The 16,310-nt window shown below is 43.7% G+C and overlaps 1 protein-coding gene across 3 annotated transcripts in view; it reads right to left on the reverse strand.

Moving 5' to 3' along the window:
• The window catches only part of SPECC1L (sperm antigen with calponin homology and coiled-coil domains 1 like), a 142,861-nt gene extending 126,857 nt beyond the window's left edge, over positions 1 to 16,004 (reverse strand). Inside the window, exons 1-2 of one of the 3 annotated variants that reach the window (XM_086681977.1) lie at positions 15,868 to 16,004; positions 9,129 to 9,242 (exon numbers count right to left, since the gene is read on the reverse strand). The gene's annotated coding sequence lies outside the window, so the exon portion shown is untranslated. Of the gene's footprint in view, positions 1 to 9,128; positions 9,246 to 15,867 lie in introns of all 3 variants that reach the window. The other 2 variants (XM_086681978.1, XM_086681976.1) reach the window with 2 other exon arrangements.
• Between the last annotated feature and the right edge of the window lie 306 nt (positions 16,005 to 16,310).

Here is a 16,310-nt window from a genome sequence, read left to right on the forward strand (position 1 = left end):
CACACATCATTTCATTCAACTGTCCTTCATCTAAGGAGATGGGTATGATTATCAAGTCCACTGTAAAAAGGATAACCTGACCCTTCACAGCTGGCAAACGTACAGCAGGGATCTGAGACGGTCTGACTCCAAAACCCAGGGCACTCCACCACAACTGGGGAACTCTGTGGACTGTCCTTCTTTATTTCAAGGGGTGGCATGTACAGTGAGACTCCAGAGGGCCTTTGGTGTGCTCAATGTTCACAGATGTTTCACTATGGTAGAGTCGTGTCTTGCCAAGACTTTCAGCATTCCCTCCTCTCCATCCCCACCACCCCTGCAAGCCCAGCTCCAGCCTATTTCTGTTGGGAAAAAGTATAGCCTGACAACTACCACAGCCTCATGATGTTCTCCCAGACTGCAATGCTCCCACACCACAACTGTTTCTCCACACCGAAGCACAAAGTCCACCCTGCACTCCCCTGTGGCAGGCAATGCCCCACTCCCTGCCTCAGACCAAACACTCCAATGACCAACACACATCTTCCAGATCTCAGCTCCCACCGACCCTCCCCACCTGGTTTCCTGTTTTACACACAAACATAGCCATGCTTTTCCAAACACCCACACTTCTGCTCCTACCGTTACCTATCCCTGAGAGCTCCTTACCATCTTCTTGCCTGAGAAATAGCTGCTCACATGTCATGTCAAGATTCAGCTCAAATGACATCTCCTGGTACTTCCACTACAGCAATCACTTCACTGTATTTTATCTAGGCAGCATTTGGTACACAATTAGAGCAAAAAAAAAAAAAATGCTGTTTATCTCAAATTTAAATATAATTGGGCATCTGTATTTTCTCTGGCAACCCTAGGCTTGGCACACAGATCCACAAGCAGGGAGGAAAGGAAAGGCACCAGTAGGGAAGGGAGCAAAAGAACACAAGAAATAATATACAAAGTGAACCACGATGAAAAAGATGAACAGAAGTCTTATGCCATACTCAGCAAGAATATTAAAAGTCCGAATCTCTTTGCTTGACATCAGTCCTCCACAAAACAGCCTGACCTACAATTCCAAAACCAGTCTCTGGGACTCCTCTCCAAACAGCCTAAGTTTAGAGCAGCAGGCCTGTTTCTCTTTCACGAATCCAGCACTGGTCACTCTGCCTTACTCACACAGCTCCCACGAACTGATGTGTTCTCCCCTCAACTCTAATGTCCATTCACTGAAAATGCCTCCTCCTTCAAAGCCAACCTCAAAGGACGAGCACAGCTCATGTACCCTCAAGGTCTAGCTCAGACAACCTATGGCACTGATACCAATGGTCCCCCCCACCTCATGAGGGCCCCAGCCCTTAGACTGTAACTCTTCCAGCAATTACCAACACACCTTCAGATGCAGTTGTATAGAGACTGGTCCTCACAGGCCTCACTGAGGATACAAATACCCACTTATGAGGCAAGGCAGGGATAAGTACTTTAAAGATATCATTTAACAACTGTAAAGAAAATGGAACCAAATACCTGAAAAACAGACAAAAATCAAAGCTATGAGGTGAACAGCCCAAATCTCTGCTGAAAAGGACATGTGTGTCAGAAGTAAATCCTAATAAAGTCTTTCTAGACAGGCCAATTAACCACCTATTACACAGTTCACCGCCTGTTATGAGACAACCTGTAACAGAGTGTAGAACTTCTGTTCACTGACTAGTGGTAGGATAAGGATATAAGACAAAAAAGAGAAAAACAGTGGAAAGCACTTCCTTCTGAGTTCAAAATGTCATAGTCCACACTTCCTTGTTAAAATGCTGAGATACACCATTTAACTCAATTACACTGATTTTGCTGTTGCCAATTCAGGATCATACTGTTTGTCTTCAATGTCCAAGCAATAAACCTCAATGACATGTCAGAATTTGAATAAAACATAACCAATCCGGTATTAAGAAAATATAACATGTAAATTTTTTTTTCTTTTAATGTTTCATTCCAATCTTTTAAAAAGTAAAATTTTAGAACACTGCTACATGATGTTATTACTAGCAAGCTGAATTTCAGTAAAAGGTTATTAGTAGCATATATTAAGAATAACAGATTCCCAGGGCGCCTGGCTGGCTCAGTTGGTTCAGCGTCCTACTTGGGCTCAGGTCATGATCTCACGGATCGGGTTGAGTTAAAGACCCGAGTCAGGCTCTGTGCTGACAAGCTCAGAGCCTGGAGCCTGCTTTGGATTCTGTGTCTCCCTCTCTATCTCTGCCCCTCTCCTCCTCGTGTGTGCGCTCTCTCTAAAATAAACATTTTTTTAAAATTAAAAAATAGTAATAATAACAGATTCCCATACAAGTATCACAGCATCTTACCCCCAACTCAGCAATGGAAATCTTCAAATTCTAATACAGAGCTCTGGAAACAAGTCAAAGAAGAAAGACTTTCAACTTAAGAGGTTGTTTAAAAAATATGGCTGTTTTCAAATCTGAAAAAATCCAGAAGGCAGGAATAGGACTAGTGAACAACAGATATCAAGAGGCAGATTCCGGGACAGCTAATAATCAGAGATGCCCCTACACTAAATGAACTGTCTTGAAAGTAGTTGGATCCTCCTCTTCGCTCTTCAAAAGCCTTCTACTAGTGGGGCTGGGAGGGCTGATTTATCACCAGACATCAGCGGAAATGGGAAGTTTCTACACTAACCTCAGTTAGCTAGGTATCAGATATTCACAATGGTTCATCTCTAAACCATCAGACAGCAGTGGGATAAATTCAATTATTTTAAAAAGCATTGTATGGTAGTTTGGCAGGAAGAATTCTCCTAGCTTACTTTCTCACTTGCTCGTAACTTGATGCAATCTTTTTTTCAGTTCAGCTACCCTTACCATCTGAAATCCACCAAGCACACTTCTGACACAGCATGGCATGGAGATTTAATCACTGAACAAATATCTAAAGTCTGGGCTTCTGACAAATTTTTTTTTAAGTACATAGACAAAAGATAAACCAGTAACTGCTGTGCAAAAATTCATTGGCCATCTGAGAGATAACAGGTCTTTTTCTTCTTGATCTCACTAATCTCTGAAACCACTTTCAAAGATGTGTGGTGACTAAGAGTTCTAATGATCCTTTCTCAGAAGCCATTCTGATGTCAACACAGAACCTACTACCACTGCTTACCACCCTCTCTGCCCATCTGCAGTGTGTAACTCCTTTGGCTATGCAAACACAGTGCCTATGTAGCTTTTTCTATAATCACATGCAACTGGGAACGAAACAAGGTAAGAAACCTGGGTGTTTCTCTCCAAGGATATAAACCTGGGTAAGACAGTAAATACTGCATTAGCCTTTCTTCAGAGAATCTCATACTTATAAAATAAACCTCTCTTCAGCCTACCATCCTAGTATACACTCTTCCCTTTTCATTTCCAGTTACAAAACAAAATCTCTGGGTGGCTCAGTCAGTTGAGTGTCTGACCTTGGTTCAGGTCATGATCCCACAGCTCATGATTCGAGCCCCACATCAGGCTCCCTGCTATCATGACAGCACAGAGCCGGCTTCAGATCCTTTGTCCCCCCCACCCCCCACCTTAAAAATAAATAAACATTTAAAAAAATCTCCCTAGGAATACTATTGGAAAATATTATAAATTCCAAATTCATTCTTTACTGTCACTTTATTTAAAATAATACAGAAAGGGGGCGCCTGGGTGGCACAGTCGGTTAAGCGTCCGACTTCAGCCAGGTCACGATCTCGCGGTCCGTGAGTTCGAGCCCCGCGTCGGGCTCTGGGCTGATGGCTCAGAGCCTGGAGCCTGTTTCTGATTCTGTGTCTCCCTCTCTCTCTGCCCCTCCCCCGTTCATGCTCTGTCTCTCTCTGTCCCAAAAATAAATAAACGTTGAAAAAAAAATTTTTAAATAAAATAATACAGAAGGAAGGGCACTTGGCTGGCTCAATTGGTACAGCATACAACTCTTGATCTCAGGGTTGTGAGAGCCCTATGTTGGGTGCAGAGATTACTTAAAACCAGAATCTTTAAAAACATAAAATAAAATAAAGTAATACTTGGAGCATGTGGGGGACTCAGTTACTGAGCATCTGACTCTTGACTTTCGACTCAGGTCATGATCTCATGGTTCGTGGGATCAGGCCCCATGTCAGGCTCCATGCTGACAGTGCAGAGCCTGCTTGGGACTCTCTCTCTCTGCTCCTACCACCCCCCACCTGCATGCATGCACACATACACTCTCTCTCTAAAAAATAAAAAATAAATTAAGTAATACAGAAGGAATAAGGATATATTCTAAATGTGAGAAAAATGAACCAAAGAGAATTATCATTAAATATTAGCAAGAGACAGTCCCACTTTTAAATTTTTTTAATGTTTATTTTTGAGAGTGTGAGTGAGGGAGGGGCAGAAAGAGAGGGAGACACAGAATCAGAAGCAGGCTCTAGGCTCAGAGCTGTCAGCACAGAGCCCAATGTGGGGCTCAAACTCACAAACCGTGAGATCATGATCTAGCTGAAGTCAGATGCTCAACCGACTGAGCCACCCAGGCGTCCCATGTCCCACTTTGAAAACTTGACTCTGAGTGGCTTAAGGAAAAAGAGGCAAGGAGAAGGGAGGATGCCCAGCCAAGAGCTCAGGCAAGAAAGGATGCAGAGGGAGGAAGCAAAGAAATGTAAAAGGGGAGAGGACTTTGCTAACAGTGGTCTGGCATCAAGTTTAATCCCCTACTCATCATCCCTCAACACCCATAGCCTTCATTATTAGGTAGTAGCTTGAAAGGGCAGTCCCTCCAATTCTTGGGCAGTTTATGGAGCCAAATGTCAGTACAACTTTAACTACCACTTACCAGAATACCTGCCAAAGCAAAGGGAATAATTTCACCCCTCTTTACACGTGAAAGCTCTTCAAATATTTCAATTACAAGAGAAACAACACCCACCTAAGTCTTCCATTGTCCAGGCTACAAAGTACTGTAGTTCCTTCAACCTTATGACAAATGCATTTTGGTTGAAAGGCAGCAAAAACATAAAACTTTAAGTCAGAAACCGTGGCTCAAATCCAAGCGTGGCCACTGGTTAACTCTGTATTTTTAACCTTGTTTCCTCATTTATAAAATTAAGGAAAATAATAGTTGTGCTAACTACCTCAAGATGTGTTGTGAGAGGACCATATTTAATGAAAGATACACATGAAATGTATGCTTTTTCAGCTCTGCTGCTATAGATGCTCAATCGATTCCACAGTACTATTAACATTAACCTCATAAACCTTATGAATTAAATTAGTTTTATAAATAAAGTTTTGGAACCCAACCCAACTAAGCACATGTGTGATGGGAGGAGTCAGAGCAAAGCCAGGAGAGGAAGTGATTAAAAATCCAGTACAAAACAAACAAACAAACCAGTACAGCTAGACAGCTTTCTGATTGACATTTATATTCTATACTAGACTTTTAAGAAATCCAAAATTTAGGATGCCTGGCTGGCTCGGTTGGGGGAACATGCGACTCTTGATCTCGGGGTTGTGAGTTCGAGCCCCATGTTGGGTGTAGAGATTACTTTAAAAAGGATAACTAAAAAAAACCAAACAAACTTTAGAGCACTTGGGTGGCTCAGTCAGTTACGTGTCAACTCTTGGTTTTGGCTCAGGTCATGATCTCATAACTCCGGGTTCAAGGCCTGCATTAGGAGCAGTACAGAGCCTCCGGGATTCTCTGTCTCCCTCTCTCTCTGCCCCTCCCCCACTTGCTCTCTCAAAAATAAACAAACATTACAAAAAAAACTTTAACATAAACTTCCAGTTTGCGTTTTTTTAATTTAAAAACAAGGAACATTAGTAACTGAAATGCCAAAAAACTTTTTTTGCAAAGTATTTTATTAACTACAGTGAAATTCTGGTTATTAATAAATGATTTGCATTCCATGATGATTGAGCTGGGTCTGGCCCAGCAAGCCTTTGAACTAGATAGGTAACAGGAAGGTTGAGTAAATGAGTGTCTAAAGTGTGTTTTTCTAACTTCATTTCCAAGTCAAATACAAATATAAAAAAACAAAATCAGAACAGAAATGTTTAACTGCATTACTTCTAGAGCCAACCAAGAGGAGTTAGTGCAGGCCCCACTAGGCTGCATATCAATGTAAATCTGCCCTTGTGGGGAGGACATCTTTTTTCCCTCCAGACCTAACCACTCTAGATGACCCAGATTATTTTCCCTAAGCATCAGCATGAATAATTTAGAGTAGGCTTTACTGTAGGGGCAATTTCAATAATTCACAGGGCAGTATTATAAGTATATAAAAGTTCAGGAAGAAAACAAGACTATCGTGTGGGCCTGGAAGTTTTGCCAAGTCACCCAAAAATCCTCTTGGCTGCACCCATCAAAAACTTCCAACACATATTATATACCTTACATGGCTTTTTGGTCAAGGTTGTTTATTACTGATCACTAGAGTAAGGGGATTTGTATACAATTTATAAATGTGCAAACTTTGCTACCAAGGACTTACCCACTTACCTTTCAGGCCTATCAGTTTATCCCCCAGAAAAACTCTGTATCTGCATTATCCAGCTGGTTTTCTATTTTCCCCTTTATGAAAGTTGCTACTTTTACCTGCAAGGTGAGTAATACTAATACTGACTTACAATAACTTGTAATGTTTAGGGTAATCTAGCCTTTGGTACTTCATATACGCTACTCAGAAAACTGCCACAGACTCACACTGCACTGGTAAAATCCTATCTATATTATTTATTTCCCAACTTCCCACCCACTCCCCCACCAGAAAATAGAATTCTAAGAGTGCAGGGGAGTTTGGCTGGTTTGTTCAATGCTGTTGCCCCAGAGCCTAGAACAGTGCCTGGCACTTAACAGCCACTTAATAGGTATCTGAACTGATGGAGCACCTGGCTAGCATAGTTGGTAGAGTATGTGACTTGATCTTGGGGTCTTGAGTTTTAGTCCCACATTGGGCATAGAGTTTATTAAAGAAAATGAAAAATAAACAAACAAATAATTATCTCCTGACTTGAAAAACTAATATATTTTTATTATGGATTATTACTAGGAAGTCTTTAATCACGAGTAAGAGTGATACCAGCTAATTTTTTTAAGTTTATTTGTTTGTTTGTTTGTTTGTTTATTTAGAGAAAGAGGGGCAGAGAGAAAGGGAAAGAGAGAGAATCCCAAGCAGGCTCCATACCATCAGCGTGGAGCCCTACACGGGGCTCAAACTCATGAACCATGAGATCATGACCTGAGCCGGAAGCAAGAGTCAGATGCTTAACCAACTGAGCCCCCCAGGTAACCAATACCAGCTAATTTAATGGAACTTCCAGAAGTATTAAGCAAAGAAAACAAGAAGCATGGGTGGTTCGGTTGGTTGAGCATCCAACTCTTGATTTCGGCTAAGGTCATGATCTCAGTGTTCATGGGTTTGAGCCCCACATCGGGCTCTGTGCTGAGGGTGTGGAGTCTGCTTAGGATTCTGTCTCCCTCTTTCTCTCTGCCCTTCCCCTGCTTGCTCGCTGTCTCTCAAAATAAGTGGATAAACATTAAAAAGAAAAAGAAAACAAGAAGCAAAAGTGTCAAAAATATCCCATTTATTTTTTAAAAGTATCCTCCAAAAACCCAATGCTGATGAGAAGGGAAGAACTTGAAACCCTCATACACTGCTGGTGGGAATGTAAAATGATGCATTTTTGGAAAACTGCATCACTGGTGGTTCCTCAAAAACTTTAGCATAGCTATCACATGACCCAGTGATTCCACTCTGAAGTACATATGCAAGAGAACTGAAAATACTCATCCACAAAGAAACCTGTACATGAATGTTCACAGCAGCATTATTCATAATCGTCAAAAGTGGAGGGGCGCCTGGGTGGCGCAGTCGGTTAAGCGTCCGACTTCAGCCAGGTCACGATCTCGCGGTCCGTGAGTTCGAGCCCCGCGTCGGGCTCTGGGCTGACGGCTCAGAGCCTGGAGCCTGCTTCCCATTCTGTGTCTCCCTCTCTCTCTGCCCCTTCCCCGTTCATGCTCTGTCTCTCTCTGTCCCAAAAATAAATAAAAAACGTTGAAAAAAAAAAAAAAGTGGAAAAAACCCAAATGTCCATCAACAAAATATAAACTATTATTTGGCCATAAAAGGAATAAAGTGTAAATAAATGTTACAACATCAACAACCCTTAAAAAAATTACACTAAATGAAGGAAGGCAGACAAATGACCACAATTTGTATGATTCCACTTATATGAAATATCCAGAATAGGCAAATCCATAAAGACAGAAAGTAGATTGGGATTTCCAGGGACTGCAGGGAAGGGAGAATGGGGAGAATGGGGGACTATTAATCAGACCAAGGCTTCTTGGGGTGCCTGGGTGACTCAGTTGGTTAAGCATCCGACTTTAGCTCAGGTCACGATCTCACGGTTCATGGGTTTGAGCCCAGGGTCAGGCTCTGTGCTGACAGCTCAGAGCCTGGAGCCTGCTTCAGATTCTGAGTCTCCCTCTCTCTCTGTCCCTCCCCCGACACATGCTCTGTCTCTGTCTCTCAAAAATAACTAAATACTAAAAAAAAAAAAAAAACAAAAAGAAAAAGAAAAAAGTTCAAGGCTTCTTTCTGAGGTGATGAAAATGTTCTGAAATTAGAGAGTGGTGATCAATGCACAACTCTATGGATATACTTAAAACCACTGAAGTGTACACTTTGAAAAGGGTGAACTTTAGGGTGAATTAATTCTATCTCAATAAACCTGTTATTTTAAAAGAAATATACATGGGGCATCTGGGTGGCTCAGTCGGTTAAGCATCCGACTTCGACTCAGGTCACAATCTCACAGTTTGTGAGTTCAAGACCCGCGTCGGGCTCTGTGCTGACACCTTGGAGCCTGCTTCGGATTCTGTGTCTCCTCTCTCTGCCCCTCCCCAATCTGTGCTCTGTCTCTCAAAAAATAAATAAATATTAAAAAAAATACATGTTTGCAAATGAATACATGAATACATCATTCAGGTATTCAAATGAATATATGCACTCAGGTATTCCTGTGTTCAAATGAACACATGACATAATAAAGAATGTTAAAGAATAAAGTATGGGAGGGAGAGGGAGACAAGAGTTGAAGCAAGGAAGAGATAAACAAAAAAACAAAGACCAGGGGCACCTGGGTGGCTCAGTCCGTTAAGCATCTGACTCGATCTCAGCTCAGGTCTTGATCTCAGGGTTGTGAGTTCAGGCTCCACAGTGGGCTCTGCGCTAGGCATGAAGCCTACTTAAAGAGAAAAACAAAAACAAAAACAAAACAAAGAAGGATTAAAAAAATACAAGGCTGCAGGCCTTGCGTGGGGGGACTGAGTCAGGCTGAATAAGCGTACAATGAGGGGAGCATAAAGAATAAAAATGAGGGAGCTCGGGTTGCAGAGTCCAGCAGGTAATTTGTAACAGGGGAGAGACAGCAAACCTGGGTAACTGTAACGATTCAATGGAGTTTGCAGAAACCAGACCAGAAAGGGAGAACAAGAAAGAACATGAGAGAAAAGATTTAACACTAGCCCAAACCCACTAATATTTAAAAAGAAAAGTGTACAAGAAGAAAATTTAATAGTTTCCGCTCAAGAATCCTTGAGCCTGGTAGGATAAAACCAAACCATAACAAGAAGCTTCCAGGCAAAGAAGGGAGTGGGCCTCAGGACACTGGCTGTCTTCTATGTAGGAGAAAAGGGGCATCTCCTGGGAGAAAGTGCAATTGTGACTGTTCTGGAAAACAAGCAGCTCCAACGGACTGCCTCGGGAATTCTCGGTAGAAGAGGTGTAACTGAAAAATGGCTGACTTAGGATTTTTCCCAAGAACATGAGAAGGGAGAGAGGAAGAAAAGGACACCTTTAATTTTTAACAGATACTTCTTTATAAATCTTAACAATGCTGCCAGATTTTTTGCATGCTTCTTTCCTAAGCTTAACCAAGGTCTTTTAAATCTTTCTTCGGATAACCTCAGTTCTTTTGACAAGAAGTATAATATGGGCTTTTATCATTTTTTTCTTAAGATTTATTTTTAAGTAATCTCTACGTCCAACATGGGGCTCAAACTCACAACCCTGAGATCAAGAGTCACACTCTCTCCCCACTGAGCCAGCCAAGCGCCCTTCCTTTATCATTTTTGTTTTCCCTAGGCTACACACACAATGGATAAACTTGAAATTTAATATCTTGATTTCTTAAACCTTGATTGCCCAAATACATCAAATTAAAACAAAAACAAAAACAAAAAACCAACCAAGGTGAAGGTATATATACAAGGGGAAAGGGGGAAGCAATATACAACAAATGCATATTCCCTCTAGAGCCAGGAAGAAAGTTAATGCCCACCTGGTTTCTGGATTACAACACAGATATTAGAGATAGTCCCCTCCTTCAAGAAGTAAGATTTGAATTAGACACCAAGATACAATTAAATAGACTGCAAACTGGTGTGTACAATGGGAGGTGTCTCAGGGCCTGAGAGGTCATGCACACCTGGAGTGAAAAACTCCAAAGGGCAGGGACTAGGTGATCTCTACTTTCTTGGTAGTGCTGACATGCCTAGCACATAACACACCCAGCAGATGTAACAACCTTCAGTCAAACCACACACTCTGCTGTGCACTGTGATGTCACTGGCTCATGGAGTAAACAGACAAAACACAGGCCACCAAATCCTACCTGGACAAGGAACTAGACAAGTATGCCGGAGATAGGTCAAGAGATCCCTTCAAGGCAAGGTAATATCTAAGCTGAGTTTGAAGGAGATAATTCAGATGAAGTGAGCGAAGAGCATTACAGCAGAGGGAAACATGGAGACTGGAAAGAGTTAAGGGACCAAGAGTTATTCAGCAAAACTCAGTGAAGCACCAAAAAGGGGGAGTAGAGGGATGAGAGTGGAGGCCAGAGCCCGGTGATGAGGTGTCACAGATACCAAGCTAAGGATTAGTAAATCCGATTATGAAGATAGTGGGAGCCACTGAAGGCCTTAAAATTGGGGATGGGGTGAGGGTGGGGTTGGGAGGAGTGACTATGAACAGATATATTTTGGAAATATGGAGGCAGGAACAAACCTCTGGATTTAATCAGAAAAGAACTACACTGAAGACATGGGAAACGATCAAGAAAAGCACTGTAAACAAGATCTGCACTCTTTTCTAGGGGACAAATTTCCTTTTGGGGGTTACCAAATTATCCTTTGAAAATGGAGAACTTATGGAGCACCTGGCTGGCTCAATAGGTGGAGCACATGACTCCTGATCTCAGTGTCATGAGTTCAAGCCCCACATTCGGCGTGAAGCCTACTTAAAATAAAAATTTGGGGGGTACCTGGGTGGCTCAGTCGGTTAAGCGTCCAACTTCAGCTCAGGTCATGGTCTCACGGTTGGTAACTTCGAGCCCCGCATTGGGCTCTTTGCTGTCAGGGCAAATCCCACTTCAAATCCTCTCACTCCTCTCTGTCAGTACCCTCCCCCATGCACAGACACTACCTCTCTCTCTCAAAAAAAATAAACATTAAAATAAATAAATAAATAAATAAATAAATAAATAAAATAAAAAATTTTTTAAAGTTTTGAACATGGAGAACTTACAGGTAGCTGAGAAGAGTACAGAAGTTAGTATTACGAAAAATTAAACTGCATTTGTAATTTTAATTCAAGACACTTTTAAAATGAGGGGCACCTGGGTTGGCTCAGTTGGTTGAGCATCTAACTCTTGGTTTCAGCTCAGGTAATGACCTCACTGTTTGTGAATTCAAGCCCCAAGTCAGGCTCTACGCTGACAGTGTTGAGCCTGCTTGGGATTCTCTCTCCCTCTCTCTCTCTGACCTTCCCCCACGTTTGCGTGTGCCTGTGCTTCTAGGCGCTTTCTCTCAAAATAAATAAATAAACTTAAAAAAAAAAAAAAAAGACACTTTTAAAACGTATGTTTGGAGCACCTGGGTGGCTCAGTCGGTTAAGCGTCCAACTTCAGCTCAGGCCATGATCTTGCAGTTTGTGAGTTTGAGCCCCACATTGGGCTCTGTGCTGACAGCTCAGAGCTGGGAGCCTGCTTCGGATTCTGTATCTCCTCCTCTCTCTGCCCCTCCCATGCTCATGCTCATGCTCTGTCTCTCAATAATAAATAAATGTTAAAATAATTTTTTAATGTATGATACATTTTAATATATTACAGTTTTGTGAGTACAAAAATAAGTAAGTAAAAAAATTTACAATAACTAACTCTAAGTCCTATTAACAGCAGACCAGGATGAATTTTATAAAGACTTCGCAGATATAGAGATCATCTGCTACATTAGTTTTGAGAGACAGAGCACAAGCTGGGGAGGGCCAGAGAGAGGGGAAGACACAGAATCCGAGGCAGGCTCCAGGCTGTGAGCTGTCAGTACAGAGCCTGATGTGGGGCTCGAACTCACCAGTTGTGAGATCATGATCTGAGCCTAAGTCGGATGCTTAAACGTCAAAATCTGAGCCAAAGTGGGATGTAACCGAATGAGCCACCCAGGCGCCTCTGCTACATTCACTTTGGAACAAAGCATAGCCACTTCTTTGCTTCAGCATATCTGAAATTCAATCTATAAGCCTAATTTCTTGATAGGCTGTTTCACAGCAAAATTCTAAAGTCACATACTAAAAGATTTCTGAGCTACGAGAGAAACCCCATGGGGGTTCTTTACCTCGGCAGCTAGTCTATTCACTACTAACAATTCCAACTACCAGGAGGAATTTCCCTGCCTAGGCTTATTTTGTTGGCACTAGCACACACACACACAAAATATCCTGACACTTTATATCCAGTAGGAAAGAATAATCAGAATAGTAACATCTTTAATATCAAGCAAATGTAACAAAGCCTTCTCAGTTGCCTGTGTATTTGGACAGATGACCACGAAGTAAACTCATATTTACTTTTAAAAAATAACCTTTGTTTTAATTTTCTTAGCACCAAAAGCCCCAGGAAATTTTCCCTGAACTCCCTAACAATAGCAAAACAATAGTTTCTAGGCTCTCTTTATATCTAAAAATATATTATTGTGATAAGATAACCAGCCTGTATTTGCCATTTACAATCACCATATACCACCATTTGCCAGCACCATCATTTCACAAAAGATGTTTAATTTTTAACACCAAGAAAATGACATATATTTTTTTAGAAAGGGCAATCCTGGGGCGCCTGGGTGGCTCAGTCGGTTGGGCGTCCGACTTCAACTCAGGTCACATCACAATCTCACACTCCGTGAGTTCGAGCCCCGCGTTGGGCTCTGGGCTGATGGCTCAGACCCTGGAGCCTGCTTCCGATTCTGTGTCTCCCTCTCTCTCTGCCCCTCCCCCATTCATGCTCTGTCTCTCTCTGTCTCAAAAATAAATAAACGTTAAAAAAAAATTTTTTTTTTAAAAAGGGCAATCCTTTAATTGAATAAATTTAATGAAAAATTTCCCATATTGTCCTTGTTTTTCTCAATATGCCAAGGCCCATTCAACACTCCATTTCAGGGGTCTGACCAAGAGCCTCCAAGATTTGTTCTCACCAACTCCCAGTCCTTGTGGAGGGACCACAAACAATGTCATGGAACTGGTGAGAAGACCCAGTTCTACCAAAAGCCAAAGAGGACTCTATTGACAAGGATACATTAAATGTTAAAACTGGGGGGCGCCTGGGTGGCGCAGTCGGTTGGGCGTCTGACTTCAGCCAGGTCACGATCTCGCGGTCCGTGAGTTCGAGCCCCGCGTCAGGCTCTGGGCTGATGGCTCAGAGCCTGGAGCCTGTTTCTGATTCTGTGTCTCCCTCTCTCTCTGCCCCTCCCCCGTTCATGCTCTGTCTCTCTCTGTCCCAAAAATGGATAAACGTTGAAAAAAAAAATTAAAAAAAAAAAAAAAGTTAAAACTGGCAACTTGGGCGCCTGCGTGGCTTGGTCAGTTAAGTGTCTGACTTCAGCTCACATAATAATCTCCTCATGAGTTCAAGCCCTGCATGAGGCTCTCTGCTGTCAACACACAGAGCCTGCTTCAGATCTTCTGTCCTCCTCTCTCTCTGCCCCTGCCCTGCTTGCGCGCGCGCTCTCTCTCTCTCTAATCAATAAACATTAAAAACAAAAACAAAAACAAAAACAAAAAACGGGAACTCAAGCTCCTTTCACCTCCACCCCTCCTTCACCCACTCCACCCCCATCCACACTTTACAAATAGGGAAAGGAAGGTCCAGAAAGGAAAACTGACTTGCCCAAAGCCATAAAACCAAGAGAATCTCTAGCCTGCTGACACCCTCACTGACTAGTCCTCGACTGAGCTGGACAGTTGATGTAATACTATGTACAAGTTAGCCATGTGATTTAAATATGTATGTGGTTATATGGCAAGTCTTAGGTGAAAACCCAACCCTGGTAGTAATTTTGAACCCATATACTATCATCTGAGTCATCTGAAATTAAGATGTACTGTCTCAAATCAATTATAAAGAGAACCTCTGCTTCACAGAAACCCCATCTCAAGACAACACAATGTAGATATACATCCTAAAAATGCAAGTTTAAAGCTTTTCTATGGCACAATATTCACTTTCTTACTGAAAATGAATGTCAAGAAAAATCCCTACACACCTAGAGTACACACAGCTATTAAGAAACATTCTCCAGCTACCTAAAGTTGCTGAGTCTTTAAAGGCTCTGCTTGGTGCACACTAAATCAAAAGAGGGAAAGAGACATTTTTAAGAAGGAAGATAAATTATTGGATCAGCTAGCTATTTCTTTACCAAAAAAATTTTCCCCAAATCAATAACCCTACTGCTCCTTACAGATATACCTATCAGTATTGTTTGACTATTTCATAACTGCATGTATTATGCTGATGGCTACTGATATCTACAACGCTCTGATTTCATCTCAAGATACATCCTCCTGGCTGACAGCAAACGCTCTTGGGCTCTGCAACATTTTTCAGTTTCCTGAATCTGTTGTAAACTTAGGAAACATTATCAATGACTTGAGACGCTCTTCTTACGATATTTTTCTCTGTAACCAACACACTGCAGAGAATTTATAGGAATTTTTCCTGGCCCTCCCATACCTGCCGGGAAATTACCAAGGGCATTAACAAATGAAGGATCTCTACATTTGAATGATCACAGGAATTCTTACTTGGTCTCGTAAATAGGCTGAAACTACGTGGAAACTGATTTATTTTCCAGTCATCTCCAGGGGAGGTGCTCAACAATGAAGTATGTCTTAAATATAACCAGTTATGCCATACAATGACCAGATTGAGTTAAATGCAGAATTCCTCGGCAAAACACCAGATTCATATCCAACCTGATGCAAGTAACCAGGTTTCAAGAAAAAAAGAACATTCCGCTCGCATAAAGATGACCTCCCATCGGCGCGGGCGAGGGTGGGGGCGCGTGCCCTGGCGGAAACAGAGCCTTCAGGAGGCCCGGGGTCCGGCGCCCGCAGCCCTGCTCCCAGAACCGCGTCCTCGAGGCCCCGGGCAGCGCTGTCTCCGCCGGGAGAAGGGACCAGAGCTATGGGGCGCCGGCCCCAGCCTCTCCTGGGGAGCGAGGAAAGGAAACGGCGAGGGTCACGTTCAGCCCGACGCCTCAGAGGGACCAGCAGGCGGGGACTGGGGTGCGGGGGTGCAGAGCCACCTGGGACCCAATAACAGACAGGAGTGGCCGCGGACCCAGGGGTCGGCCTAGGTGCCCGGGAAGGGGACAGCGCAGGCGCGGGACGGGCTGGGGGGGAGGGGGGACAGCGGGGGACCGCGCAGGCGCGGGCCCGCTGGGGTCTGCGGGGCCGCCTGGGCCTGGCCGCGCGGGCGGCGCTGAGGAGATGGACAGGCCCGCCAGCGCACACGGAGGGAACCCGGCCCCGGCTCTTACCGCGCGGCGCCGCCTCGCTCGCTCGCTGGCTCCGGGATGGGGCCGGGCGGCGAGCTCGCCCGGTGGCGCGGCCCGAATCCGTTGAGTCCGGCCTCAGGGCAGCAGCCAACCCCGCGGCGCCGTTCGCCCGGCCCGCCCTGCCTCCTTCGCGGCCCCCGCCCTCGGCCCGCCCCTGGTCCGCCCCACACAGCGCCTGACAATTGCGCAGGCGCCCTAAGGCTCCGCCCACGTCCCTTCGCCGCGCAGGCGCCTACGGCCCCGCCCACTCCGTTCACCTCCCTCCGGTCTCTGGGTAGCGCAGGCGCCCTTTCACCTGGCCAGCCACAAAAAAAGACTCCGGCACGTGGTTCTGACGGGTCAGGTTTTGCGCTAGAGCTCCGGATGGCAGATGCTCCTGGGTGCTGCGTTTGGCGCGGTGGGGTGATGAGTGTAGAGCTCTCTTG

Source organism: Puma concolor, chromosome D3, assembly GCF_028749965.1.
Source record: "Puma concolor isolate L17-30 chromosome D3, mPumCon1.1.hap2, whole genome shotgun sequence".
NCBI lineage: Eukaryota > Metazoa > Chordata > Mammalia > Carnivora > Felidae > Puma > Puma concolor.